General features: G+C 40.3%; 1 long non-coding RNA gene and 1 pseudogene across 1 annotated transcript; one reads left to right on the plus strand and one right to left on the minus strand.

Annotated features, from left to right (window-relative positions):
* Positions 1–851: 851 nt before the first annotated feature.
* LOC114841486 lies at positions 852–2,204 on the minus strand (annotated as a pseudogene).
* A 991-nt stretch (positions 2,205–3,195) lies between these two features.
* LOC107043432 lies at positions 3,196–11,048 on the plus strand. Its single transcript, XR_003783134.1, has 3 exons — positions 3,196–3,310; positions 3,405–3,670; positions 10,352–11,048. It is a non-coding gene; the product is annotated as an uncharacterized LOC107043432 (long non-coding RNA).

The raw sequence follows: 11,048 nt of genomic DNA on the forward strand, positions 1-11,048 counted from the left end.
TATCCACGATAACTCAAAAAATAATTGAGATAAAAACTTCAAACTTTGTATGATTATAGCGCCGTTGGTAACGAAGGCTGGTATTGTCGGTGGGCGAAATCGGCCCAGTAGTTCATGAGATATTTAACTTTATAATCGAAAATTCTTCCTTTAATATCTCAAAAACTACTGGACCAAATGCATTCTGCTTGCTCTCAAAATTTTCGTCTGAGTGGTGGCTATCGATGCAAATCAAAATATAGGTACCATTCAATTGAAAGTTTTCGAGATATTTCAATTTTTCTCTTTTTTTGAGATCAGATTCCTATTTTCGACTGTGAAGTGGTTTAGACTTCTATTAACGCTGTCAAATTCATCATTCATATCAGGTTGGTGTCTGGTTATTGAATTATATGATCCTGATCATGAATGTAACGCGTGGTCAAGACAGGCCCTGAACCGGACACCCGTGTGGGATCTTATACGGAGATCCTAGCTCCGACCTGATCCGGGGAACTACATCAGGTCCATGCTGAGTTAACTTATACGGTCCTAATTGAAAATGTAATGTGTTCAAGGGAGTTCGATCCATCACAGAAGTGGAATTGGATTTTGGAATGGAATAACTACGGATCCATTCGGAAGCATACTACCAATGGAATTGGTAGAAATTAAAAACGAGAGAAAGTAGTATCACAAAAAGCGACAGTAAAAAAGCTTCGGTAGAATAGGCTTCTACCTCTGCTTGTTTTACTTTAAAACCCTTTTTTACCATCCTACAACATTTCAGTGCATCGCCGCCAGATGGCGGCACCTTCGCATTCTCATTCGACAATTTGTGCGTTCGACATTTTTTCCTAGCGTCGTCCCAATTATTTTGTGTTATCAGGGGAAAAGAGCAAAAGATTTTTTCTGGGACGCTGTCCACATTGAGGATGCTCAAGGAGACAGATCTCCTAACCGAAACCAACCAGCAGGTAATTGATCTCAGTCCAGCGACCCTTAGGGGGGCCACTCCACCAATTGCGTCCTTATTCCCTCTGGTGTCTTCGCCTGTCTCTCCACCAAATTCAAACGATTGCAGATGCAGGGGACTTGCATGCAGGTGTGTCCCACCTTGAGACCGCCCTGATGAATTAAACCCAGAGTTAACACTGGGTTCATTATGGGTTCATGAAACTTTCGCAGACTTTTTTTCGTCCTTCACTGGGTTTTCCCTATAAACCAAGAGTTGACTCGAACTTAACTCTGGGTTTGATCGATCAGGGTGACTTTTCGAAGAGAGCAAAGTCCTCGGATTGTGTCTGGAATGTCGCCTTTGCGGTCTCAAAGGAGGACTTTTTCTTAATATACTGGACTTCGGGCTGAAAAAAATTGGAAAAAAATTAGGATCAAATCTTGTTAACAAAAACATTTCCAAACAGGACGATATTTCCTTTTGTCAATATTTCAAATAATGTTTTTTTTACATTTTCCTTCAAACCCAATAGTTTCAGAAATATTTGTAGAATAATTATTGAAAAAAAATCCTCATCTTATAAAAATTAACAGGTTAAATCTAAACAGGATTAGAAATAGGTTTAGGAGTTCTAAGCTAGTGTTTCATTCCTTTTGTTAAAATATATGAAAGACACAGCTTAAAAACAAAACCAAGAAGTGACATTTTTTGTATAGAATTTCACGTCTTTAAAAAAGGTTTTTTTAACATTTCCCTTTAAAACCAACAGTTTCAGAAAACTATTCACAATGATCAAATAGCTCATTACTTTTCTAAACTTTTCTGAAGGTTTGAATAATTTTCTTCACCTCATAAAAACTAACAGGATGAATTAATTTCCTAAGAACATTGTCAGGAGTCATGATCAGAAAATCCGGAGTGCACCCATAATTTTGGAGTCTCTCCATAGTTGCGTATGTCACCTAATCCTTTGTTTGACTGATCAACACAAGATCTAGGAGCAACTGGAATCGAAAATCTGAAAGACTGGCTTTTTTGTCTGAGCACTTTTGTGGCAGCCCATTTCGTCCACTGGAGAGCTTGAACGTCTCCTGGCAGTTATCTGGAACCCATTTGTTGTTGCCCAGCTGATNTAAACTTTTCTGAAGGTTTGAATAATTTTCTTCACCTCATAAAAACTAACAGGATGAATTAATTTCCTAAGAACATTGTCAGGAGTCATGATCAGAAAATCCGGAGTGCACCCATAATTTTGGAGTCTCTCCATAGTTGCGTATGTCACCTAATCCTTTGTTTGACTGATCAACACAAGATCTAGGAGCAACTGGAATCGAAAATCTGAAAGACTGGCTTTTTTGTCTGAGCACTTTTGTGGCAGCCCATTTCGTCCACTGGAGAGCTTGAACGTCTCCTGGCAGTTATCTGGAACCCATTTGTTGTTGCCCAGCTGATTATTTTCCTCCTCTTCATTTTTCGGAGATTTCGCCAGCTTTTTTAGTTTTGATTTTAGGGAATTGAGAGGGTTTTTTTTAGTATTTCATCTCCATGGATTTTCGTTTCCTGGTGGCTTTGGGCTTCTGATGCTTAGAGATTTCAGCAACGAAACACTCCGACACTGTCTGCCTCTCTATAAATCCTTTCATGTTTTATCAGGGGTCCAGTGATTTTGTTTTTCAATGTGGTCAATTTTTCATTCAACCGCTTACTCATAATTTTCAGGAGATTGTTGAAAGGTACGTGACAGGAGGACATTCAGGTTCAAAAGAGGGATATAACCTCACTTTTTTTATATGTAAATGAGGCAAGTGAGGGGAAGGGGAAGACTCGGTCACGTGATTCCTGAACAATAATACCTTTATTCCTTTTTTATTCATTTTCGATGCAATATTACATTTCCAAATGAAAAAAACATTCTCACTATTATTTCCAAATTGTTCTACATCAATTAAAATGAAATTTCATTATTTTCGGTCAATGTTTGCCAAGTATATGGTTCTACAGTTTTTCAATAATTACTGAATAACTATTTGTTTCCAAATTATGAAAAAGCGTTTCTAAATTTTTCCAAATCATTTCCTAATTATTACATTCATTATTTTTGAAAAATATGTAATTTGTTCGCCAAGTATACGGTGGTATAATACACAGCGTTAGCGGCCATAGAATGTCGTGACCTCTACAGGAATTTTATATCGTGACAAAATCTCACGGTGGTAGCCCCCAGTGACGATCATTTTCATTCAATTACTCGATCGCATTTTGTGTGCATATGTTGTTGCAATTCGGACCTAAAAATCTACATTTTCGTTGTCTTTAAAGCCCCTTATCTTATTTTCGACTATCAGAATTAGTGCTTCCAATTTTGATGCGAAGGTAAGACATAATTGAAAAGTGAATTGTAGCAATGCTATGAGAAGTTAAACTGGTTGCAACTTCAGATAAATAAATCGACTCCCATTTTTTCCAGATGTCGAATATACTCTTCGAAGGGTATAAATGCTCAAACCACCAAACAATGCTGGCTAAAATCGCGCACTATAAGCAAGCCACAGCGCAAAATTTTGTAGTTGGAGTATCCAAAACATTGGACAACAATGTCCAAAATGGAGTGAAGATTGACCGCAATGTTAAGGGGTACGGTCGCGATCTTCACTGGTACCAAGCGGAGTTCGTGTGCGTCTACAGTGTAAAGCACCAGAAAAAGACAGACCCAAGACGTTTTCCTTCTACACAGTAAGTGTAAGACCTTCGTGATTAAAGTTTCACGTGTTTGGAAATGAAGCATTGAACTGGAGAGCCAGTCATTTTCCGACAAAATGTCAAAATGCATTGTATGGTGAGGATCTGGATTCTACCGTGGTTGTGGGAGGTGTGATTAAGTTGATGTCGGGAAAACACTTAATAAAATTGGAGAGTTTCTTAAAATTTCACTGTCGTTTATTCACGGGTTTTAACCGCGCGTCTTGAACGTATTATACAATATTTACACGTTGATAGATGACTTAAATCGAATTACTGATTGTCTTTGGATTAATAAATGATAATTAATAAACGGTGATTTTACTGAATCTAAGCTGTTAAACTTCTCGGATTTAATTGATGAATATACTTGATGAATTAATACGATTACTGTACGTTGATTTACTAGAACACATCGGTGATTATACACTGCTTTCTAACTGCGATATTGAACTCTAATTGACTATAACTCGATAGAACCTTAATAATGTTGATTAATACTCGTTAATATAACTATTCGGTGAATTACTACACGTTGAATTACTCGTTGAGTTCTACTTGATACTTGTGGACTAGTTGAGAGACTACTAGTTAGTTGATGTGAACTCGTTGGAATACGAATGGATACTGAATTTTGGGGGGTATTGAGCGTCTTTGCGTTGTCCTGACCGTTGACCGAAGGGCCTCGAATTGTCTCGTGGATTGCCGAAGGGAATCAGCATTAACTGTCGTGTAACATTTCATGTAAAATTGATGCGTTTCAAACATACATTTTTTGTGCTGCAAAAATTCCCCTCGAAGAAGGTGTTTTGACATTTTTTGTAAAGTTGCTCATTATTGAAATAATTCAGTAGTGAAGTGGTAAACCGGGTTAAGTCGATTTTGACTTTTGGCCAGTTTTTGATCCATATCTCGGAATCTAAGAGAGATTGTAAAATTTTTCCCATCATTTTATAACCCTCAATTGGCTCTACAAAAAAGGTGGTGACAAAAATTTTTCTTTCTGTTTTAGATTCTGAGATATTCGTCACTAGCTCCAGCGGCCCGATCTTCACCACCCCAATATCCACCAGCACCTACCCCGTCGTCATCTGCTACACTGGTAGCCTCAAATGTTTCCTCTCCTGCAAAGCAGAGAGAGAGAGAGAGCCAAACGGCAGATGACGACGAGCTCAGTGTGCCCACCACAGAGGGTAAGGTGTCATCCACCCTAACAGTGCTCATGGCCCCAGCTCCACCAGCCCAATCTTCACCAGCCCAATATCCACCAGCACCTACCCCGTCGTCATCTACTACATTGGTAGCCTCAAATGTTTCCTCTCCTGCAAAGCAGAGAGAGAGAGAGAGCCAGACAGCAGATGACGACGAGCTCAGTGTGCCCACCACGGAGGGTAAGGTGTCATCCACCCCATCAGTGCTCATGGCCCCAGCTACATCAGACCCATCAACACCACCACCACCTATTCTGTCGCCATCTGCTACTTTGGCAAAGCAGGGAGAGAGCCAAAGGACAGAGGATGACGAACACAGTGTGCCCACCACGGAGCGTATGCTGTCATCCACCCTATCAGTGTTCGTGGCCCCAGCTACACCAGCTCCATCGACATCACCACCATCACCTATTATGTCACCATCTACTACATTAGTAGCCCCAGATGTTTCCTTGTCTTCAAAGCAGGGTAATGAGTAAACAACATCTGAGATTGAAACTTTTTGAGAAATTGGTGAGTTTCTCGAGCTGTATCAACTTCCGGTATGTTGAAAACATTCATCTTCATCATCATTTTGTATTGAGGTGGTTTAGCATGTGTTACCTATGGTCGGTAGGGGAGAGAGAGCGCTCAGCGCTATTGTATCAACTAGGAGGTACAGAGTTAAGTTAGTTGAGTCTAGACTGCAGACAAGAGCAGTCATCTTTATATTGTTCTTTGAAATAAATCGTTAATACTACTAAAACAAAGCATTATTCACTTTCTCAATTATTAAATCTGCAACAATAGGTTATGGGCCCAGGTACCCTAGCTGAGCAACATTGTGAGAAAGTAAGGAGGTTTTTATCGAAATAAAAATCCTGGTCGTCACGTGTGACCCTATTGTATCCTGCGGCAGCCATTGTTCCAAGAGTCAGTTAGAGTCGTTAAAAATGGCGGGTGACGAGATATCGGCGAGAAACATCAAGAAATTCAATGGAACGAATTTCCAAGGGTGGAAGTTCCAACTAAATACTTTGTTGGTCGCTCATGGTATACAGGACATATTAATCGGTGAAAGAAGAATGCCGGGTGATAATGAGAGTAGTGAAGCAAAGAAACTATGGATAAAAGAATGCACGTGCAATGTTTCTGATTTCCTCGTCCATCGAGTACGAGCAGTTGGAATCGTTATTAGTGTGTGTAACAGCAAAGGACATGTGGGACAAGTTATCTCGAATTCACGAACAAAAGTCTGCGTCTAATAAATTAATGTTAACACAGAAGTTTCACGAGTATCGAATGTCTCCTGGAGACTCGATAGTACAACATATTGCAAAAGTACAGAATATGGCTACAGGTTTGCTGGATGTGGGTGACACTGTGTCGGACACGACAATAATGGCAAAAGTGCTTGCGAGTTTGTCGTCGAAGTACGCAACGTTCCAGACAGCGTGGGATAGTGTTGATCCAACCCGACAGACAATTGAGAATTTACAAGAAAGACTTATTCGTGAGGAGGCCCGATTAACACAGGATGATGAGGTTCCTGGAGCTTTTGCAGCATTTAAGAAAAATGAGCAAGCAAAGAAGAAAACATCACATGAATCGGAAAAGCCAAGAGATGCCAGGAACATCAAGTGTTTTAAGTGTAAAGAGAAGGGACATTATGTCAGAGATTGTTCAAAGAAGCAGGAAACGAACGGCCAAAGCAAACGAAATTCCTTCAAGAGTGGAACACAGTGGTCGTCTGATTGTGCGTTCATTGCTGAGAAGCCAAAGAGAGAACCCGACAAGGTCGGTAAAAGGAATCTAGCTGAACCACCGGTCACGGTTAAACAAGAAGTGCTCAACGCTGGTAAAGCGCATGTCTAGATTACTGACAGCGGACCATCGAGACGCATTACACATCATCGTGAATGGCTTACAGATTATCGAGAGTCAACAGATGGCGGGACAATTTCTCTGGGTGATAACAAACAGTGTCAAATTGTTGGTGAAGGAACTGTTTTGATTGAGAAATACGTTGATGGCGCTTGGAATCAATCACGAATCGAGAATGTTCTTTATGTACCACAAATGAAAAAAAAATCTTTTTTCGGTTGGAGTATGCACGTCACGTGGTTATGAAGTTGTTTTTCGGGAAAATCATGTGACAATGAGTGATGGTGACAAAGTGTTAGCATGTGCATTAAAGCAAGAGAATGAAATTTACCGATTATTGTTCAGAGTGAGAAATATACGTGTTGATGTCCAAGTAAATGTGTTAGAAGAAAATTTACAAAAGTGGCATGAAAGACTCGGACATGTGAATGATCGTAAATTGCATGAGCTGGTGGAAAGAGGTCTTGTGGATGGAATTGAGTTGTCGGACAAGCGTAGTGTGTTTTGTGAGCCCTGTCAAATTGATAAGTCACACAGGCTTAAATTTGAGAAAGAGCGTACACGAGCATCCACAGCACCTGGTGAAGTGTTCCACACCGATGTGTGCGGACCAATGTCTGTAGAAACTTCAGGAGGTTCACGATTTTTCTTGACATTCAAAGACGATGCAACCAGCTTTCGGTCTATATATTTTCTGAAACACAAAAGTGATGTGTACGAAAAGTTTAAAGTGTTTGACAAATTGGTTGAGAATAAATTTGGAAGACCAATGAAAGTGTTGAGGTCCGATAATGGACGAGAGTTTCGAAACAAAGCCATGGACAGTTATCTTGAATCGCGAGGAATACAGCGGGAGTACTCAGCATCGTACACGCCAGAACAAAACGGCATAGCCGAGGGTGACAACAGAACGATTGTCGAGAGCGCAAGGACTATGATACATGCAAAGAGTCTTCCATTAACTCTGTGGGCTGAAGCTTCGAATACAGCAGTGTATCTAATGAATAGATTGGGATCATCGAGTGCACGAGGCGACGTGACACCCTATGAGCTTTGGGTGGGCAAGAAACCTGACTTGACTCATTTGCGTATCTTTGGGTCTGAAGCGTATGCTAATGTACCGTAGCAGTTCACAGCAAAGTTTGACCCGAGAGATAAGAAGCTGCTGCTTGTAGGATACGATGGTGACTCGACGAATTATCGTGTCTATGATCCAGTGACGAAGAAAGTATCGGTCACACGCAACGTGGTGTTCAATGAGACAGTCGGAAAAATGACAACTTCAGTTGACAACATTGAAAACGATGAAGAGGACGAGTTATTGCTACCAAAGGTCAGACGAGAGGAACCAGTGAATGAGAACAATGATGTTGGAGCAAACGTGGACGATGTTCTGCAGCCGGCTGTTGATCAAGGAGGAGAGGTACCGGAAGAACTGGTCGTTCAGGCGCAACCTGTTGTTGACAGACATAACTAGAGGAATCGTCAAAACTTGCAAAGACCTGCTCATTATGAATCCAATGTAGCAGAATACAGTGTACCTCTCACGTTTGAAGAAGCTATGGGAAGCACTGATGCTAGTAATTGGATTGAGGCAATAGAAAATGAGTTAAAAGCACATCAAGAGAATGGAACTTGGTCAATAGTTGAACGGCAACCTAATATGAGAGTTATAGATTCTAAATGGGTGTTCAAGTTGATGAGAGACACACAAGGCAATGTGTACAGGTACAAGGCACGACTGTGTGCTCGTGGATTTTTGCAAAAGCAAGGAATGGACTTCATGGTAACTTTCGCACCAGTCGTGAGACACGACTCCTTGAGGATACTACTTGCGATTGTTGCTGCAGAGGATCTCGAGCTGGCTCAGTTTGACGTACAGACGGCATTCCTGCATGGTAGACTGGAGGAGGAAATCTTCATGGAAGTGCCTGAAGGTCTCAGTGTCAATGGTTCAAGTGAAAGTGTGCAGAAAAATGTCGTGTGTTGTCTAGAAAAATCCTTGTATGGACTTAAGCAAGCTCCAAGGTGTTGGAACAAAAAGTTCAGTGAGTTTCTGAAAGAGTTTAATTTTAAAGAAACCGAAGCAGACAAATGTATCTTTGTAGGAAGAGTCAATGGTTCAGTTGTATATCTAGCCTTGTTTGTAGATGACGGATTAATTGCATCAAAGTCTCAAGAAATAATTGAAATTGTAATCAAACATCTGAACAGCGCATTCAATATTACTATTGGCGATTCAAGTATGTTTGTGGGTATGCAAATTGAGCGTGACAGAGCAAGAAAGTCTGTGTTCTTGCATCAGAATGCCTATGTACGAAGAGTGATTGACAAATTTGGGATGAGTAGTGCAAAATCGGTTAGTGTACCTTCAGACCCTCATACGATATTGTATCCTGTAGTTGAGGGTGAAGAAAAGTCTGAAAGTGTACCGTGCAGGGAAGCAGTGGGGTCATTAATGTTTCTTGCTGTCGTGTCGCGGCCCGACATTGCATTTGCGGTAAATTCTGTTAGCAAATATCTCAATAATCACAATGATGATCACTGGCAAGTAGTAAAGCGAATATTTGCATACTTGATTGGTACGAGTAAACACGGTATTGAGTATTGTGGTGGTGGAAGAAAGTCTGAGTTAGTTGGTTATTCTGATGCTGATTACGCAGGTGACATGGGGACGAGAAGGTCAACGACAGTGTATTTGTTTGAGCTCGCGAACGATCCCGTTACTTGGTCTAGTCAAAGACAAAAATTAGTTACACTAAGTACTACTGAGTCCGAGTATGTAGCAGCATCAGCAGCGGCCCGAGAGGCAGTTTGGCTAAGAAAATTGTTGAGTGATATGGGATATTCATGTGTTGAGCCCACTGTGATTTTTATTGATAATCAAAGTGCAATAAGATTGGCTAAAAATGCAGAATTCCACAAACGCACTAAACACATCGATATCCGCAACCATTATATTCGAGAGAAAGTTGAAGCTAAAGAGATAATTGTTAAATATGTATCTTCTGAGACACAAAAGGCTGATTTTTACCAAAGCGTTGAAAAAGGATCGTTTCGGAATGATGTGTGCCAGTCTGGGTGTTACGGAGTATGCAACACGCTTAAATGGTGGAAGTATTGAGGTGGTTTAGCGCGTGTTACCTATGGTCTGTAGGGGAGAGAGAGTGCTCAGCGCTGTTGTATCAACTAGAAGGTACAGAGTTGAGTTAGTTGAGTCTAGACTGCAGACAAGAGCAGTCATCTTTATATTGTTCTTTGAAATAAATCGTTAATACTACTAAAACAAAGCATTATTCACTTTCTCAATTATTAAATCTGCAACAATATTTTGTGATGCCCATAGTCTTCTTATTCCTGCTATTCATTCGTTTATGATGATTAGGAAATACATTTGTACTAGTCCGGAGAGTGCTGCCCGGAGTAAGCAAGGCTGATGACATGGAGAGAATAGTCGCGATCATAGAATAGTCGAGAGTAGACGTAAAGAGAAAGATTCATTTGTAAAACAGTCTTATAATAAACAATTATTCAGTATATCTACTTTATTTATAACAACAATGATAAATTTACAATTTTACAAATTATTACTCTGTTACAGATTTCTCTTTTCGATGATGAATATAGCTCCAGAACTCTTAGCGATATGTTAAAAAATGATTGTAATTTCGAGTCATCTGCAACTCATCAGAACGAGGAAGTAGTGGATATAGTACCTGACTAATCTTCTGTTAGTAGAAGCTGTAGCACTAATAATAATAGTAGTAGTAGCAGCAATAGAAGGACCTCGAGTGAACATACTGGCATGACCAACAGTGATGACGATGCGTAGATCCTAAATCCAAATGAGGAACAGAAAGGCCATGAAGATGATGGTGATGATGATGATTGTTCTCCGAAGGCAAAAAGGAGGAGAATGCAATCAAATGCATTCACTGACAAATCACTCAAGGAACAATTAGAGATACTCTTGTATTGGGTGCTGAAAAGAGAAAAAGTTCGTGAAATATTGCTCTCCGAGTTATCGACAGGGCGGAAATTATGAATTTGCGAACTGGAATGGGATCCTGATCAGCTGCCTCAACCACTGATGACCGCCGAAATTGAACTGTTATAGCCGTACTGTTACCAGAACGCATTCAAATCTTTGCAGAAAGCTTTAAAATCTCCACTACAGACAAACGGCTATTTTTGCGATGACTGTTTTATGAGCATGCTTAATATGGAGGCAATATTGTGCGAGGCGTGTTTATTTTGCCACCACTATGAGTGTCAGGACATAAACACATCAAATATAC

Source organism: Diachasma alloeum, unplaced genomic scaffold (genome assembly GCF_001412515.2).
Source record: "Diachasma alloeum isolate Michigan unplaced genomic scaffold, Dall2.0 Dall_scaffold_00572, whole genome shotgun sequence".
NCBI classification, from domain to species: domain Eukaryota; kingdom Metazoa; phylum Arthropoda; class Insecta; order Hymenoptera; family Braconidae; genus Diachasma; species Diachasma alloeum.